Genomic DNA, 19,252 nt, shown 5'->3' on the forward strand with positions numbered 1-19,252 from the left:
GGCAAGTCAGTGATTTTATTGAGTAAAACAGCTACCTTTATACTAGTACAAGCAGAAAACATAGTTCATAAAAATACCATCTGGTTCTTGCCACATCAATACAATTCTTTATCATAAGTGATTGCAGAAGCTTACATTCTTTTTTTAACATTCCAAGATAAACTACTAAGTGAAGGTCACTACTATGTTTTTCTCAAGGAAGAACAAAGGAGACCCGGCAAATGTTTTATTACTTTATCATGGGGTGGCGGGACAGGGAATGGCCTCTTTCAAGGCTTTCCCAGGGTCTTTTTGGGCCTTGAGCAGGCCGGCTCCCTGCATCTCCCCCTTCTTTATTTATTAAAAAGCCGAGCCTCCCTACACTTTCCTCGAGAAAAAGGAGACAAGGTTATTTTTTCATAATATGGGAAAACTTCATAATTCTTTTAGTAACTAAATTCATAATACATTGTAAAAAACATGGTCCACAACAAAGAAAACAGAGTACAATAACAAGCACTATAAGCAGGGTTTTCCACCAATCACTCTCAAACCAGGATTTAACTTGCTCCCAAAAAGGAGGGGAGGAATCCTGCATAGAAAGTATTTGATGTTGAAGATCATTTACAGCATCAGACACATTGGAAGATAAATCTGGGATATACACACAACATTCTACTTTTATTATAGCGCAGGTTCCTCCTTGAGCAGCAGTAATAACGTCTAGGGCCATACGGTTTTGTAAAACGGCTTTTCTCATTTGTTTCTGTTCTTCATTTAAAGCTTCAATAGCCTTCTTTGAATCTAGTAAGGCTTGTTGAGTAAAATTAGTTAAAGCATCTACATGGGCCATTATGTCAACCATCCCAATAGAGGGAACAAATACTGCTGCCAAATAATCATACCAATGAAATACAGCTCGAGACCATCGTGCTTTCAAAAAGGGGAGATTGGCCGGATTCCTTTTTTTTTTTGCCCCTCCCCTCGTTCCCCCGCCCCTCCCCCGGCCCCTCCCCCTCCAATCCCCGCCCCCACCCCTCACCGTACCCCCCCCTCCCCGCCCTCCCCCTCTCCCTCCCCTCCCCCTCCATCTCCTCCCCCACCCCTGTCCCTCCCCTCTCCATCCCCCTCCCTGGGGGCCGGCATCTTTTCTGGCCTCCCATCCTCTCCCGCCACCTGTGTGAAGATCAGGCTTCGCATCCTGATCTGTCCCTGCACCTGTTTTCGGATTCTCCCTCCCGTGAAATCCTTCAAGGTTACCTCTGGCTGACGCCCAGCACTGCTGGGAAGCGTCTCCACAGCAGCGGTCCTGCTCCCCCCGCCCCCCCGCCCCAGGCTGGAGGCTGGGCCCCGGGGTCCCTGCGGGGCTGTGCTGGCCTCCGGGGAGCAGGCCAGACCCCCTGCCCTGGGGCTCTTGTGACCTGTGCACTCTTCTATCTCGAGTCAGGAAAAAAAAAAACCAAAGGACTCGATTTCTCTGTGACTGACATGGGGATGACTGCACTAGGCTTGTCTGCGGGCTGGGAGGCTGGAAGCGGAGAGACTGGCTCCGGGGGGAGGACCTGGAGCCCATGTGCGGGCTCGGGGGCCTGCCTCCCTGGGGAGGCCCTGCCCTCCTCTCAGGAAACGGGGTGAAGCCGCAGGAGCGGGGTGACCATCAACAAGAGGCGTGTCTGTGCTGGGAGGGATCCAGGCCGGTGCTTCAGAGGCGGGGTCTGGGGTCCCCAGGGATTCAGGACAGTGAGCCCTCCCCCAGGCCCTGGGGGACAGCCCGGTGGTCCTCCCTCTCCTCCCTCACGTCACACGGGCTAGGGGCGCCCTCAGACGCTGCCCAGGGCCCTCCCACTCCCAGGTCACCAGCCAGGCCCGGTCCGCCGTCCACGCGGCGGCCTCAGGCCCTGCTCCCCGCGGGCAGGCCCCGGCCGCACCTGCCTGAGTCCAGCAGAGAAGGGCTGCCCCGGGCACTCCCAGGTCTCTGTCCCTGGCAGCCTGCCCTCCGCACAGCAGGCCTCCAGGTCCTGGTTTCCCCCGAGCCGCAGGCCCGTGCACGGTCACATGGGGGAGACGGGGCGGGGCCTGGCGGGGGTGCCGTCTAGGACCAGCTCTGTGCCCAGGGTCCCACCCTGGGGTGCCGGCCTACAGAGCGATGCTGCCCGACATCCAGTCTCTGCTGGAGGCCCCGCTTGTACTTCCCTGGGAGGGAGGCTTGCAGCAGTAGACTGGCACATCCATCTGGCCCTGGAGCTCTGTGACTGCCTCCCACCCCGCCCCGACCTGCCCATGGCCCTGTCCTCAAGGGCAGAAGCCTCCTTCAAGCCTCCTTCCAGCCTCCACGCCCGTGCTTCCTCACGGGGAGTCGGCAGAGCCCAGCGGAGAGGCCCTTGCTGCAAAGTCTCTCTTTGCCGAGAGCAGAGATCCATCCATCAGCCCTGTGAAGGCTCTGAAGAGTGGTCACAGCTCCCATTCTTCAAGATGATGGCCGGATTCTTGATGGGCTTATGACTAATGCAGCCGGGAGCACACACAAATCCAAGGCTGCACCGTTCTACCCAGCCCACAGGCAGCCATGGCCAGACATTAGGACCACAAATCCATTTTGTTCCCTTAGGAGCAACCCATCTGATGCCTGGGTTATAAAGCCAATCAGATCCTGGCCAAGGCGTGGATGTTTTGATGGAAAAAGTAACATCAATTACGCGTCCACACAAAGAATTGGGAGTAATACCCATATGCTTTAACAAATGTCTACCTAGATTTCTTCCTCCAAAGTTGGGTTGATGTTCTTGTTGTTCCCAGCAAATGTCCGCTCGTTTCAGCAATTGTCATTTTTCTGGGGTCATCCAAAAGTATTCATCCCAAATCTGATAATAGTCCCCAAAATATCGGCTGGGGTGATCTTGTCCCTTACTGGAGGAATTAACATACTGATTAAAGGCAGCAAAAATTGTCCTAATACTTTGGTTGGCATTAAATCTAATTAGGGAATTATTAGGCTTCAAATTACACCAGGTCAAAGCTGTGATATTAAGAGAATTAAGGCTAAGGTGAATCTGCTTATATTGTTTTAAAAATTCACACACCTCTGGTAATTCTTCCTGACTCATCGGCAACACCCACCATGGTAAACCATTTACAACTGACAAAGGCATGGCAGTGCCTACCCAACAAGCAGAGGTATTATAAAAATCAGCATAGGAATGAGCCCAAGAAAGAAAAACATTTCCTTCAGCCCTAGGAAAGGCTTGATTCATAACAGCACATGCCAACGCAAGCAGTAGGTAGGATAGGGAAGTGTGTGGATGGATTGTATCCGCAGCAATGTGTCTTGCTTATTCCACAAATTCATGCAGTTGTTGATTTGTTGGCAGAACATTCCTCTCTTGTATCCGCAGCCTCTCCATTCGAGCAGTCAGCGACCATCTCCGTCTGGCATACCAGCCTCTCCGGGAGCCAGAGCGGTGCTTCGGCATCCTGTGGAAAAACACAAACATGTCCCCGCCCCCATATCAAAACAGGGTCAGGGCCATGCCATTGATTAGTAGTTGGATCGTTCCAAGTTACGCGGGGCTTGTTAATAGCAGCTGGGGACCAGAATTGCTGTGCTGCGGTCTTGCCTTCAGAGTCCAAATTTTAAAAATTAAGAATAAAAAGAGCGTGATGTAAATAATTATATGGTGTGAGGGGCTACAACTCCCCCTTCTTTAATTTTAAAAGCTGGTGTTTTAATGTCTGACGAGCTCGTTCAATGATGCCTTGGCCTTGGGGATTGTAGGGAATGCCTGTTTTAAGAGAGATGGAGAGACGGGAGCAAAAATTAAGAAAAGCGGCAGAAGTATATCCAGGTCCATTGTCCGTTTTGATGGTCTTTGGAGTTCCCATAACGGAGAATGTTGCAAGGCAATGTGTGATACAATGTCGAGCTGCTTCTCCTGTTTGTAAAGAGGCAAAAATATATCCAGAAAAAGTATATTAACATGAACATATTTTAATTTATCAAAGGAAAGAATGTGAGTAATATCCATCTGTCATAAATGGTTGGGAAGGAGGCCGCGGGGATTCACACTGTAGTGAGGAATAGAGAAAAATTGAGGACAAACAGAGCAGTGTTTAACTATTTGTCTGGTGATTTCATGGGGTATTTTAAATTGTAATCTGAGGGTATTGCTGTTTTGATGATGTAATTGGTGAGAACGTTCTGCGAGTTGGGTCTGGGAAAGGAAAATATGAGTGGCGGAATCAGCTAATGTATTTCCAAAAGTAAGTGCTCCAGGTAGATTCGAATGAGCGCGAATATGGCCAAAAAAGCATTTGTGAATCCTTTGATGTAAAAGAGCTTGTATATCGTGAAACAGTTGCTGAATCACTGAATTGACAGTATAAATAAAAGGAACAGTTTCCAACTGGTTAAGAGCTCTAATAACATAATGGCTATCAGAAAAAACATTTAAAGTTTTAGAGGCAAAGTGTTGTAAAACAGCAAACACAGTGCATAATTCTACTTCTTGTGCAGAGGAACAGCCTGTAAACCAGGAGGTAACAGTATCATTAATAACATAAGCAGCCTTCCCGTTTGAGGATCCATCGGTGAATACAGTGACTGCGTTTGTAAGTGGCTGCGAAACAACTACGGAGGGAAACACAAAGTCATGTTGACTAGCAAAGTGTAGCAGCTTATTAGTGGGAAAATGATTTTCTAATCTGCTGGCAAAATGAGCTAGGGCTGCATTCTAGGAATCGCTGAGCTGGAACAGCCTGTCCTGTTGTTCCTTTGTAAATGGTAAACAGATAAAGTAAGGGTCTCTCTCCAATAATTCTCTGGAATCCCGACGGTCCTTAGCGATAAGATTACTGACTAGTTCAAAATAAGGGGTGAGTACCCGAGCAGGGGAAACAGGCAAATGTATCCAATAAAGAGGGGAATCTTGAAAAAGAACAGCTGTAGGGGTGTGTTTAGAAGGAAATATATACAAACCCCATTCTTTTGCATAATCACAAGGAGAGCTTGTTTGAGCAGCCAAAGCTTTTTCCACTATATTTAAAGCTTGGCGTCCTTCATCAGTCAAAACTCGAGGCGACGTGGGGTCTGAAGGTGCTTTAAGAATACCAAACAGGGGTTTTAATTCTCCAGTAGTGATTTTTAAATAGGGACGAATCCAATTAATATCTCCTAATAATTTTTGAAAATCATTCAATGTTTTCAAATTATCCTTACGAAGTTCCAATTTTTGAGCTTTAAAAGTCTCCCCTTCCAGTCTAAAGCCTAAATAAGAATAAGGTGGTCTATATTGAACCTTTTCAGGAGCTATTTGAAGGCCATAGTGCTGCAAATCAGCCTGCAAGCTGGAAAAGGCAGACAACAAAATACTTTCATTAGAATGAGCTAATAAAATGTCATCCATATAATGAATCATATATAGAGAAGGATATTTTTGGCGAGTAGGTTCCAAGGCTTTAGCAACAAACTTTTGACATAAAGTGGGGCTGTTAGCCATGCCTTGAGGGAGTACTTTCTATTGATAATGCTTCATGGGTTGATGAAAGTTATTAGCAGGGACGCTAAAAGTGAAACGAAGGCAGTCTTGTGGTACTAATGGTATAGTGTAAAAACAATCTTTTAAATCAATGATTAATTTATAAGTTCCTTTTGGAATAGCTATAGGAGAAGGAAGACCGGGCTGTAAGGGTCCCATAATAACCATGGTCTCATTAACTTTTCTAAGATCTTGTAGTAATCTCCATTTACCAGATTTCTTTTTAATTACAAAAATAGGAGAGTTCCATGGCGAATTAGAGTGTTCAATGTGACCAAGCGCCAATTGTTCCTGCACCAATTGTTCTGCGGCTAATATATTTTCTTTTGTGAGAGGCCACTGATCGACCCAGACCGGAGCGTCACTTTTCCAGGTAATCGTGTCCGCATGAGCCACAGGAGATACAATGGCCTCCCCTAAAAATATCCTAATCCTGATCGAAGAGGCAAGGTTTTAGTTTGAACAGGTGACAAATTTCCTTCTCCATTTTTTTTCCTAATCCCTGATTAGGCAATAGCCCCTGATTCAAAAGCATCTGACTAACAGCATCATTTGGGGCGAATGTGTAAACTCCCATTTGTTTCATAACATCTCTTCCCCATAGATTAACAGGAATGTTAGGTAAAATGTAAGGTTGGATATATCCTTCATGACCTTCAGCATCCTTCCACATAAGCAATTCAGAACTCTGTTCGGGGTTATGAGACTGGCCAATTCTTCATAAGGTAGAGATGGCTACTTGCTTATTCCAATTTTTTGGCCAATCATTTAAGGATATTACAGAAACATCAGCCCCAGTATTCAGTATCCCCACGAATTTGTGCCCATTAATAAGTACTTCTAATTCTGGGTGAGTTTTTTTTATATTTTGAATCCAATAAGCATCAGATGACCCAAAACATGCGCCTTCCCGAGGCTGAGCGTTTTTTATTTTCCGCATGGGTATAGTAGGCAGCATGACCAATTGAGCTATGCACTGTCCAGAAGGGATACTGACAATGTTTTTTGGGGCACAAGCCATAATTTTTATTTTTCTAGTAAAATCTGAATCAATTACTCCAGGGGCGATTTGTAATCCTTTCATAGTCCAACTGCTCCTTCCCAACAGCAAACCCACGGAATTTTGTGGCAACGGTCTATAAACGGTCTATAAAGTGGGTAGCGCTTGCATTCCCATTTCAGGAGTTAGTACTGTATAGGTGGAGGAACAGAGGTCCAATCCTGCGCTGTCTTAGGTGGCTCTATAGAGATCTTTGACTCTGGGTTGGAAATTGCTCCCTGATGATTTTCCTGAATTGCCCTATAACATTGTTTTGGGGCCTGGGGCTGGCCCCTCACCCAGTTTCCCGACACAGGCGCAAGCACTTTTCCATTGATATCTGTTTTAGATCTACAATCCCTTGCCCAGTGTCATCCCTTCTTACACCTGGGGCACAAATTAGGGTTTTCAGTTTGTTTACCAGCTGTCTCTCCTTTCCTTTGGGGGCACTGTATAGCTCAGTGTCCCATCTGTCCGCAAGAGAAACAACTACCAGGGGGCCCGTTAACTCTATTCTTAATCTTTCCTTTGTTAGCTTGTTGGTACAGTATTTAACAGTTTTTCCCTGTAGAGCAGCTGCGATAGTTAAACCTTGCATATATGATGGCCCAATATCTGCACAAATCTGGATATAATCAGCTATTGCCCCTTTTTTTCTGTATGGTCTCAAAGCAGCCTGGCAAGCAGAGTTAGCATTTTCATATGCCAGCTGACGGGTTAAAACCATACCAGCTTCTTCGTCTCCTATAACTCGTGATATTGAGTCAATGAGATGAGTCACAAAATCCTGATAAGGCTCGTCAGGGCCCTGTCTTATTTTTGATAAATCTTCAGATTTTTTTTATTAGATGTAGGAAGCCATTTCCAAGCTATCAAAGCTGCCTCATTTATTTGGGGATAAGCTTCAGGGGGATAATTCAATTGCTGGTTAGTAGCCCTATATGCTCCCTCCCCCATAAGCATTTCAAAACTCACTTGCAGTCCATTCCGTCTATTTCTGTCTGCAAAAATTCCACATTGTTCTCCAAATTTTGATTTCCATAACAAATAACCTCCCCCAGAGAGGCAGGCCCTAGAGACCTGCTTCCAATCATTAGGAGGTAAATATTGACTATTTAAATTTTCAATGATGGACATAGTAAAAGGAACAGTTGGTCCATACTGGGCACAGGCTTGTTTTAATTCTTTAATTTGTTTAAATGTCAGGGGTTCATAATACCTTCGTTGTTGAGTGTCTTCAAGGACGGGGAACAGGATGGGAAATCCTTCTAAAGTTTCTCCCTGTTGCCACGCCTGGCGAATTGCAAGTTGGAGGGGGAACAGTTCAGAGGTGTTTTTTACAGATAATGCCTGTGCGGGAGCCTTAGACGCCTTTTGCATATCAGCAATCGGTGGGTCTAATCCGGCAATAACGGACGGACACTGCGATTGTAATTGATTAGAGGGACATAAAGGCTGGGAAAAAAGTTTTAAGTTAAGAGTATCAAGGCGTTTAGTCACAGTTGTAAGCAATTCTTTAACCTCCGAAAAAGGGGATAAGCCCGCTTGTGTTTTAACAGCGGTTTTTTCAGCAGCAAATAACTCCCATGGATCTTCTTCGTGATATCAAGCTGCAGATTTTTCTAAATCTGCTTGCTCAGCAGGGTCTAATTCTGAATCAGAGTCAGAGGAACTCTGCACAGGGGGTTTTTCTGTTGTATCATAAACATGCTCCAAAGGAGCAGTAGGCAAGGTGGGAGGTTTACCAATTATATTCTTTAATGCAGTCTCCAATTTTTTGCTTTCATGTTCAGGGTCCAAACAGTCTCTGATAAGTGTCCATAATGAGTAGGCATCTAACGGTACCTTCTCAGCCCCATGTAAAGAATAATACTGCTGAATTTGCTCCCCTACCTTCTTCCAAGTTTCTATATTCACAGTCCCATCCTCAGGAAACCAAGGACAGACTTCTTCTACAAACAACAAAAACTTTTCTAATTTATGTTTAGCAACAGTAACTCCTTTCACCTTTAACATAGTCTTGAGCATAGTTACAAAAAGTTCCCTACTACTACCTTGACCCATTGTTTATACTCTCGACTAAAAAACCCTCTTCGCCCTGAAAAAATCCGTACTCACGTTTTCTTTTGGGATCCCCTCTGTACTCACGTTTTGGGCGGCTGCGACTGTGTAGTCCGGTCGGGTCCCTGTTCGGGCGCCACCTGCCAGGACCAGCTGGCAAAGAGAACAAGTCCCGATCACAACAGCACAGAAGCCTGAGAAAAGAACCGAAAGTAAAGGATGGGGTCGAGAGGACTGAATGCTCTTGAGGCAAGTCAGTGATTTTATTGAGTAAAACAGCTACCTTTATACTAGTACAAGCAGAAAACATAGTTCATAAAAATGCCATCTGGTTCTTGCCACATCAATACAATGCTTTATCGTAAGTGATTGCAGAAGCTTACATTCTTTTTTTAACATTCCAAGATAAACTACTAAGTGAAGGTCACTACTATGTTTTTCTCAAGGAAGAACAAAGGAGACCCGGCAAATGTTTTACTACTTTATCATGGGGTGGCGGGACAGGGAATGGCCTCTTTCAAGGCTTTCCCAGGACCTTTTTGGGCCTTGAGCAGGCAGGCTCCCCGCAGTGTGTCAGAAACTCTTCTTTAAAACAGTGACTCATTTATCCCTGTCAACAATCCTATGGAATAAATACCATTAATAATCCCCTTTTATGCCAGTGTACTGAGATAACCCAGAGGGATGGGCTGGGAAGGGAAGTGGGAGGGGAGTCCAGGGTGGGGGACACATGTACACCCATGGCTGGTTCATATCAATGTATGGCAAAAACTGCCACAGTATTGTAATTAGCCTCTAATTAAAATAAATAAATTAATTAAAAAAACGAAGATCATGGCATCTTGTCCCATCACTTCATGGCAAATAGATGGGGAAACAATGGAAGCAGTGACAGACTTTATTTTGGGGGGCTCCAAAATCACTGCAGATGGTGACTGCAGCCATGAAATTAAAAGATGCTTGCTCCTTGGAAGAAAATCTATGGCCAAACCAAACAGCATATTAAAAAGCAGAGACATTACTTTGCCAACAAAGGTCCATCTAATCAAAGCTATGGTTTTTCCAGTAGTCATGTATGGATGTGAGAGTTGGACTATAAAGAAAGCTGAGCACTGAAGAAATAATCCTTTCAAACTGTGGTGTTGGAGAAGGCTTTTGAGAATCCCTTGGACTGCAAGGATATCAAACTAGTCAATCCTAAAGGAAATCAGTCCTGAATATACCTTGGAAGGATTGATGTTGAAGCTGAAACTCCAATCCTTTGGCCACCTGATGCAAAGAACTGACTCATTGGAAAAGACCCTAATGCTGGGGAAGATTGAAGGCAGGAGGAGAAGGGGACAACAGAGGATGCGATGGCTGGATGGCATCACTGACTCAATGGACATGAGTTTGAGCAAGCTCCAGGAGTTGGTTACCGACAGGGAGGCCTGGCCTGCTGCAGTACACGGGGTCATAAAGAGTCGGACACTACTGAGTGACTGAACTGACTGAAACATTTTATATTTATAAAAAGTATAATGCACTATGAATGTATGGTAGCTATATACTAAAAAACAGCCCTAAAGTAAAATAAGCAAATGCTGTTAGAAAACCAGGCAACATTAATAGAAAAATCATAATAAAAAGATATTCTAATAAAAAAAATCTTCTTTTCAGTTCAGTTCAGTCACTCAGTCGTGTCTGACTCTTTGCAACCCCATGAACCACAGCATGCCAGGCCTCCCTGTCCATCACCAACTCCTGGAGTTCACCCAAACCCACGTCCATCAAGTTCATGATGCCATCCAACCATCTCATTGTCTGTCGTCCCCTTCTCCTCCTGCCCTCAATCTTTCCCAGCATCAGAGTCTTCTCAAATGAGTCAGCTCTTCGCATCAGGTGGAAAAAGGATTGGAATTTCAGCTTCAGCATCAGTCCTTCCAATGAACACCTGGGAATGATCTCCTTCCAAGGATGGACTGGTTGGATCTCCTTGCAGTCCAAGGGACTCTCAAGAGTCTTCTCCAACACCACAGTTCAAAAGCATCAATTCTGTGCTCAGCTGTCTTCATAGTCCAACTCTCACATCCATACATGACCACGGGAAAAACCATAGCCTTGACTAGATGGACCTTTGTTGGCAAGTACTGTCTCTGTTTTTTTTTTTTTTTTTCCATTTATTTTTATTAGTTGGAGGCTAATTACAATATTGTAGTGGTTTTTGCCATACATGGACATGAATCAGCCATGGACTTACATGTGTTCCCCATCCTATACTCCCCTCCCACCTCCCTCCCCATCCCATCCCTCTGGGTCGTTTCAGTGCACCATCCCCGAGCACTTGTCTCATGCATCCAACCTGGACTGGTGATCTGTTTCACACTTGATAATATACATGTTTTGATGCTGTTCTCTCAGATCATCCCACCCTCCCCTCTCCCATAGAGTCCAAAAGTATGTTCTATACATATGTGTCTCTTTTTCTGTCTTGCATATAGGGTTATCATTACCTTTCTAAATTCCATATATATGTGTGTTAGTATACTGTATTGGTCTTTATCTTTCTGGCTTACTTCACTCTGTATAATGGGCTCCAGTTTCATCCATCTCATTAGAACTGATTCAAATGTATTCTTTTTAATGGCTGAGTAATATTCTATGGTGTATATGTACCACAGCTTCCTTATCCATCCGTCTGCTGATGGGCATCTAGGTTGCTTCCATGTCCTGGCTATTATAAATAGTGCTGCAATGAACATTGGGGTACACATGTCTCTTTCAGATCTGGTTTCCTCGGTGTGTATGCCCAGCTGTGGGATTGCTGGGTCACATGGCAGTTCTATTTCCAGTATTTTAAGGAATCTCCACACTGTTCTCCATAGTGGCTGTACTAGTTTGCATTGCCACCAACAGTGTAAGACGGTTCCCTTTTATCCACACTCTCTCCAGCATTTATTGCTTGTAGACTTTTGGATAGCAGCCATTCTGACTGGCATGTAATGGTACCTCATTTTGGTATTGATTTGCATTTCTCTGATAATGAGTGATGTTGAGCATCTTTTCATGTGTTTGCTAGCCATCTGTATGTCTTCTTTGGAGAAATGTCTGTTTAGATCTTTGGCACATTTTTTGATCGGGTCATTTATTTTTCTGGAATTGAGCTGCAGGAGTTGCTTATATATTTTTGAGATTAATCCTTTTTCTGTTGCTTCATTTACTATTATTTTCTCCCATTCTGAAGGCTGTCTTTTCACCTTGCATATAGTTTCCTTTGTTGTGCAAAAGCTTTTAAGTTTAATTAGGTCCCATTTGTTTATTCTTGCTTTTATTTCCAATATTCTGGAAGGTGGGTCATAGAGGATCTTGCTGTGATTTATGTTGGAGAGTGTTTTGCCTATGTTCTCCTCTAGCAGTTTTATAGTCTCTGGTCTTACATTTAGATCTTTAATCCATTTTGAGTTTATTTTTGTGTATGGTGTTAGAAAGTGTTCTAGTTTCATTCTTTTACAAGTGGTTGACCAGTTTTCCCAGCACCACTTTTTAAAGAGGTTGTCTTTTTTCCACTGTATATTCTTGCCACCTTTGTCGAAGATAAGGTGTCTGTAGGTATGTGGATTTATCTCTGGGCTTTCTATGTTGTTCCATTGATCTATATTTCTGTCTTTGTGCCAGTCCCATACTGTCTTGATGACTGTGGCTTTGTAGTAGAGCCTGAAGTCAGGCAGGTTGATTCCTCCAGTTCCCTTCCTCTTTCTCAAGTTTGCTTTGGCTATTCGAGGTTTTTATATTTCCATACAAATTGTGAAATTATTTGTTCTAGTTCTGTGAAGAAAACCATTGGCAGCTTGATAGGGATTGCATTGAATCTATAGATTGCTTTGGGTAGTATACTCATTTTCACAATGTTGATTCTTCCAATCCATGAACATGGTATATGTCTCCATCTATTTGTGTCCTCTTTGATTTCTTTCATCAGTGTTCTATAGTTTTCTATGTATAGGTCTTTTGTTTCTTTAGGTAGATTTACTCCTAAGTATTTTATTCTTTTTGTTGCAATGGTGAATGGTATTGTTTCCTTAATCTTGCTTTCTGTTTTCTCATTGTTAGTGTATAGGAATGCAATGGATTTCTCTGTGTTAATTTTATATCCTGCAACTTTACTATATTCATTGATTAGCTCTAGTAATTTTCTGGTAGAGTCTTAAGGGTTTTCTATGTAGAGGATCATGTCATCTGCAAACAGTGAGAATTTTACTTCTTCTTTTCTTATCTGGATTCCTTTTATTTCTTTTTCTGCTCTGATTGCTGTGGCCAAAGCTTCCAAAACTATGTTGAATAGTAGTGGTGAGAGTGGGCACTCTTGTCTTGTTCCTGATTTTAGGGGAAATGCTTTTAATTTTTCACCATTGAGGATAATGTTTGCTGTGGGTTTGTTATATAATGTCTCTGCTTTTTAATATGCTATCTAGGTTGGTCATAACTTTCCTTCCAAGCAGCAAGCATCTTTTAATTTCATGGCTGCAACCACCATCTGCAGTAATTTTGGAGCCCAGAAAAACAAAGTCAGCCACTGTTTCCACTGTTTCCCCATCTATTTGCCATGAAGTGATGGGACTGGATGCCATGATCTTAGTTTTCTGAATGTTGAGCTTTAAAACAACTTTTTCACTCTTCTCTTTCACTTTCATTTTAAGTAGGAAACTGAGGCACTCAGAAATTTTAAAATTTGCCCAAGATCAACGAGATGTGAAGTTGCAATTCATGCCCAAGCAGTGAGACCCTAGAGCTCACTTTTGACATTGTGCAATAATTACTGCCACACCTAGCTTAATGGTTCAGTCCACAGGTTTTGGAGCAAACGTGCCTTATTTTCAAGCCTTGTGATAGCCAGCTGTAAACCCAAGACCCTTTATTGATGTGTTCCATCGAGTCTACCCTCATAGATTATTCACCAGAATATGAGTTTTATTTACAAGTTCCCAGGAAGAAACTGTTCGGCCAGCCTGGGCCAGACACCACTCACTGATCAAATGGGTTGTTATCATGGAAGAGGGCCATGAGCCATGTGGGGCGAGTGCACCACCAACACACAGGGATCTACTAAAATACAAAATAAATGTGGGGGAAAGGCAGAATTATTCAGGAGGAAGATTTCTGCCCAAAAGAAGGAAAAATGTTCAAATCATTGACGTGCTACACCTAAAATGGGCTGAAGCTGAGCTGGACACCACAATGGTTAATGGTCTATTGAGACAGATCTTTTTTTATATAAAAAAAAAATTATTGCAATGTGGTTGATTTATAATGTTGTGCTAGTTTAAGGTGTACAGCAAAGTGAATCAGATATACATATACATATATCCATTCCTTTTTAGATTCTTTTCCCATATAGGTCATTACAGAGTATTGAGTAGAGTTCTCTGTGCTATACACTAGGTCTTTATTAGTTTTCTATTTTATATATAGCAGTGTGTATATATCAATGTCAGTCTCCCAATTTATCCTTCTCCTTTCCTACTCAGTAACCATAAGGTTGTTTTCTACATCTGTGCTTCTATTTCTGTTTTGTAAACAAGTTCATTTGTACCATTTTTTATTTTAGATTCCACATATAAGTGATATCATATGATATTTGTCTTTCTCTCTCTGATTTCACTCAGTATGACAATCTCTGGATCTTGAAGGTTGTGATTAATTTGTGATAAAAGTCAGAAAGAGGGAATATATTTTCCCCAAATGATACCTGTATAAGGTAGTGATGTTTGCACTCAGTCCCTCTTAGTGAATAAATAGGAAATTGCCAGCCAAAAAGTGTGGTTATTCTGTTTTCCTTTGGGCATTAATAGGATAAAAATATCTTGATATTTGGGGACTTCTGTTTGTTTTAATTAGCTTTGCTTTGTCGGTTACCAGGCAGAATTATCAACTACATGGATGTAGGAAATCAAACAGTTGCCTCAGAATTCCTTCTCTTGGGACTCTCAGAAGATCCAGACCTGCAGCCCCTCCTTTTCCGGCTTTTCCTGTCCATGTACCTGGTCACCATGCTCGGGAACCTTCTCATCATTCCCGCTGTCAGCTCTGACTCCCACCTCCATACCCCCATGTACTTCTTCCTCTCCCACCTGTCTTTTTCTGATATATTTCTCAATTCCACCATAGTTCCGATGGCTTTCGACAGGTTTGTGGCCACCTGCCACCCCCTGCACGATCATTATGAATCCCCACCCGAGTGCTCTGCTGGGTCTAGTCTCTTGGTCTCTCAGTGTCCTAGTCTCCCTCCTGCACAGTGTGATGGTATTGCATCTCTCGTTCTGCACACACAGGGCAATTCAGAACTTCTTCTGTGAATTTGCTGCAGTGCTCAAGTCTGCCTGTTCGGATGCGCTCAGCAATTACATCATGCTGTATTCTGTGACTGGATTGCTGGGAATTCCTTCACTTACTGGGATCCTTTTCTCTTACACCAAGATTATTTCCTCCGTATTGAAGATGTCCTCAGCGGAGGGGAAGTACAAAGCTTTCTCCACCTGTGGGTCTCACCTAACAGTCATTTCCTTATTCTATGGGACAGGGTTAGGGGTGTATCTCAGTTCTGCCTTCTTCCCCTCCACCTCGAAGTGGGTAATTGCCTCAATGATGTACACTGTGTTCATCCCCATGCTGAACCCCTGCATCTATAGTTTGAGGAATTAGGGACATGCATAGAGCCCTGAGAAAACTTGTCAGCAGGTCTTTCTTCTCCCTGTGAAGAGTCATGGATGTTGGGACTGGAAATTACTATGATAACCAAAGATCAATGCACTGGCAGTAAGAAATACCAAATCTGAACTTCTTTGAGTGTATGACTTATGCCTCTTTTTCTGAAATATCATCACTTGATTTTCTTCCAAGTTTCCATATCCAAAAGCAACTGCTCCCAAAGAATTTAAAGACCTTGATTCTGGGAAAGCTTGAGGGCAGGAGGAGAAGGGGATGATAGAGGACGAGATGGTTGGACGGCATCACCAACTCAATGGGCAATCTCCAGGAGATGTTGAAAAACAGGGAAGCCTGGCATGCTGCAGTTCATGGGGTCACAAAGTCAGACACGACTGAGCAACTGAACAACAACATTTCCTGTGCAGAAATGTTTATCCTTGGTCTCCTCCTCATCATCATTAGACATATCAAGGTAATCATGAATTTACCCACCAGAATTGCTCAAATGCAAAAGATTAAAAATATCAAGGGCTGTGATTTCCCTGGTAGTCCTGTGGTTCAGACTCCGTGCTTCCAATGCAGGGTGCACGGGTCCAGTTCTTCACTGAAGAACTAAGATCCCACATTCCATGGGGCCAAAAAACCCCCACAGAAAACCAAAACAAACAACAACAAAATAAGACCTTGCAAGGACATGGAGCAATGGGAACTTTCATACACTACTAGTCAGAGTATAAATGGGTCCAACTGCTACTAAATCTAAACATACTCCTACACTACAGTGTACTTCTCCTACACCAATGTATATACCTAAGAGAAATGCATGGTTACATCCAGAAAACATGTCTAAAAAGGTTTATAGCAGTTTTCATGATAGCACTAACCTGGAAATAATTCAAATGCCCATCTTGGTAGAATGAGTAAATAAACTATGGTATACCACACTAAAGAACACTCCAATATGAAAAGAACAAATTGCTGCAATGCACAACCTAGACAAGCCTGAAGGACATAGTTTTGAGTGACATGAAAGTGCATATATCACATGTGTGTGTGCATGTTAAGTCACTTCAGTTATGTATAATTCTTTGCAACCCTATGGACTGTAGTCCTCCAGGCTCCTCTGTCCATGGAATTCTCCAGGCAAGAATACTGGAGTAGGTTGCCATACCCTCATCCAGGGGATCTTCCCAACACAGGGATCAAACCTGCGTGTCTTACGTCTCCTGCACTGGCAGGTGGGTTCTTTACTACTAGCCCCACCTGGGAAGCCCAATATATTACATGATCTCACTTTTAATGAAATCTAAGCTGACAAAGCCAACTGATGAGACAGGAGTCAGAACACTGGATACCTTGTGGCAGGGAACCCAAAAGAGCATCAAGACATATTCTAAGTGATGGAAGTGTTTTTTTCTCAATCTAGATGAGTAGCTACATGAGCATATACATAAGTAACATTTTTCATGCATTTAAGATTTGTTCATGGTATTATGTCATACCTCAATTAAATAAAAGAGGTCACGCCAATTTTATTATGCATTGACATGGTGTTTACAGAAAACTGCCTCTTCAAATATTAATAATGTCATTCAAAATTAAGTTTTCTAGATGAAGTCTTAATTCAAATAAAGTGTATATAGTTCTCAATGAGGAAAAAATTTAACTCATTTGCCTAAATACCTTTGATTGTATTGATAAGGAACTATCTGAAACCTTTTATTAAATTTCTTCTTGTCCTGCTCCTCACTTATACTCTTCCATACTCTTTGCTAAAGTCTAGACTACATGCTCTCTGCGACCTATGACCTGTATTTGGCCTACTTTGGTCTGAGTGTGTGTAGCAAGTCTGTAGGACAATGGAGACACTCACATATCCATTAGTCTGGGCTACCTTGTGAGAGTAAATTTGGACTACAGTCACAGATTTTAATCACAGACTCTTAGAGCTGGAAAAGTCATTTGTGTCATTCACATAACTTCATAAATTTTTTTAATCGAGAGGATGTATTTTCTTGAGCAAGACTGAATTTCTAGGAATGGATTCATTGATGCCAAGGACTGTTTTGGAAAGGAAAGATGAGTACCTTATAGAATGTATCTGTATTGAATTGTTTACATAACATGTTATGGAAAAACCTGAACAAACTTTTTGGCCAACTCAATAGTTCTGTCTGGGAAAACATGTGCCACTGATTTAAAAAAAAAAAAAAACCTTTATTTTATATTGGTGTATAGTTGATTAAAAATGCTGTGATAGTTTCAGATGTATGGCAAAACTATGGCAAAGAGATTCAGTTTTACATATACATGTGTCTATTCTTTCTCAAGTTTTTCCCCACTTATGTCATTATGTAACATTGAGCAGAGTTCCCTGTGCTATATGTATGTCCTTTCTGGTTATCCATTTTAAATAGAGCAATGTGCACGTGTCTATCCCAAACTCCCCAACTATCCCTTCTACTCTATTCCCCTTGCTTCCCTCCCCCACCCCCGGTAACCATAAGTTCATTCTCTAAGTCTGTAAATCTGTTTCTATTTTGTAAATAAGTTCATTTATATCATTTCTTTTTAGATTCTGCATATAAGCATTATCATCTGATTTTTGTCTTTCTCTGTCTGATTTACTTCACTTAATATGACAATCTCTAGGTCTGTCCATGTTGTTGCAAAGGATATTATTTCATTCTTTTTAACAGTTGAGTAACATTCCATTGTATATATGTACCATGTCTTCTTTATTCATTCTTCTGTCAGTGGATATTTAAGTTGTTCCTATATCTTCTGTAATTCTGTAAACAGTACTGCAAAGAACATTGGAATGCATGCATCTTTTCAGACCATGTTTTTCTCTGGATATATTCCCAGGAGTGGGATTGTTGGGTCATAGCTCTATTTTTAGTTTTCCAAGGAATCTCCATACTGTTCTCCATAGTGGCTGTACCAATTTACATTCCCACCAGCAGTGTAGTAGGATTCCCTTCTTTCTGCACCCTCTCCAGCATTTATTGTTTGTGGATTTTTTGATGATAGCCATTTGGACTGGTGTGAGATGATATCTCATTATAATTTTGATTTGTGTTGTTCTAATAAGTAGCGATGGGAAACATCTTTTCATGTGCCTCTGTATTATTGATCTCTGCAGCAGGTCTTCACATCCTCGATAGAAACTGATTTCCCCATTAGTATTTGTTATTGGCTAAATATTCGTGTCCCCCACCACATTCAAGACTTGAAACCCTACCTCTAATATGATGGTATTAGGAAGTGGGGCTCTTGGGAGATAATTAGGATTTGAGGTCACAGGGATGGAGCCCTCATGGTGGGATTCTTACTCCTGTGAGAGTCATGAGAGAGCTTGTTTTTTTCTCTGCTCTCTGCCCTGTGAGGGCACGATGAGAAGTGGACAGTCTACAAACAGAAGAGAGTCTTCACTAGAACTCAATGATCCTGGAACCTAGATCTCAGACTTCTGGCCTCCAGAATTATGAAAATTACGTTTTCATTCCTTAGAAGCCCCTCAGTTTATGGTATTTTGTTACAGCAGTCCAGACTGTCTAAGACAGCTCTCTCTTTTCTTCAAGTAAATGGAGGCATTTGTGTAGCCCATCCATTTTGTGATATTTCCCAAATAAATAATAGTCTCTCTCTACACTCCGATTTGCCATGTTTCTTATTTAACAAAATTGTAACAAGTAAGGCTCCCATATATTTTCTTGATAAATTGCTTCCAATCCAGGTTTTCACTATAATGGCTTTGTGATATTAAGAATCTGAACCTTCACATCCTACTTGAAAACAATTACTTATGTGTCTTCTGAATAGGTTCAGGGTTCAAATTCAAAAGTTTTGAGAAGATAGACCAAGGAAAACATCTATCTCATCCTCATAAAAGGAGGAAGGAAGGCAAGAGGGAAGAAAGGGAGGAAAATAGTGAGTTTATTCTTGGAAAGGCTGA

The 19,252-nt window shown here is 42.4% G+C and overlaps 1 pseudogene; it reads left to right on the forward strand.

Annotated features, from left to right (window-relative positions):
- Positions 1 to 14,522: 14,522 nt before the first annotated feature.
- Positions 14,523 to 15,288, forward strand: LOC133061241 (olfactory receptor 7G3-like; annotated as a pseudogene).
- The last annotated feature ends 3,964 nt before the right edge of the window (positions 15,289 to 19,252 follow it).

Source organism: Dama dama, chromosome 9, assembly GCF_033118175.1.
Source record: "Dama dama isolate Ldn47 chromosome 9, ASM3311817v1, whole genome shotgun sequence".
In the NCBI taxonomy this organism is placed as follows: domain Eukaryota; kingdom Metazoa; phylum Chordata; class Mammalia; order Artiodactyla; family Cervidae; genus Dama; species Dama dama.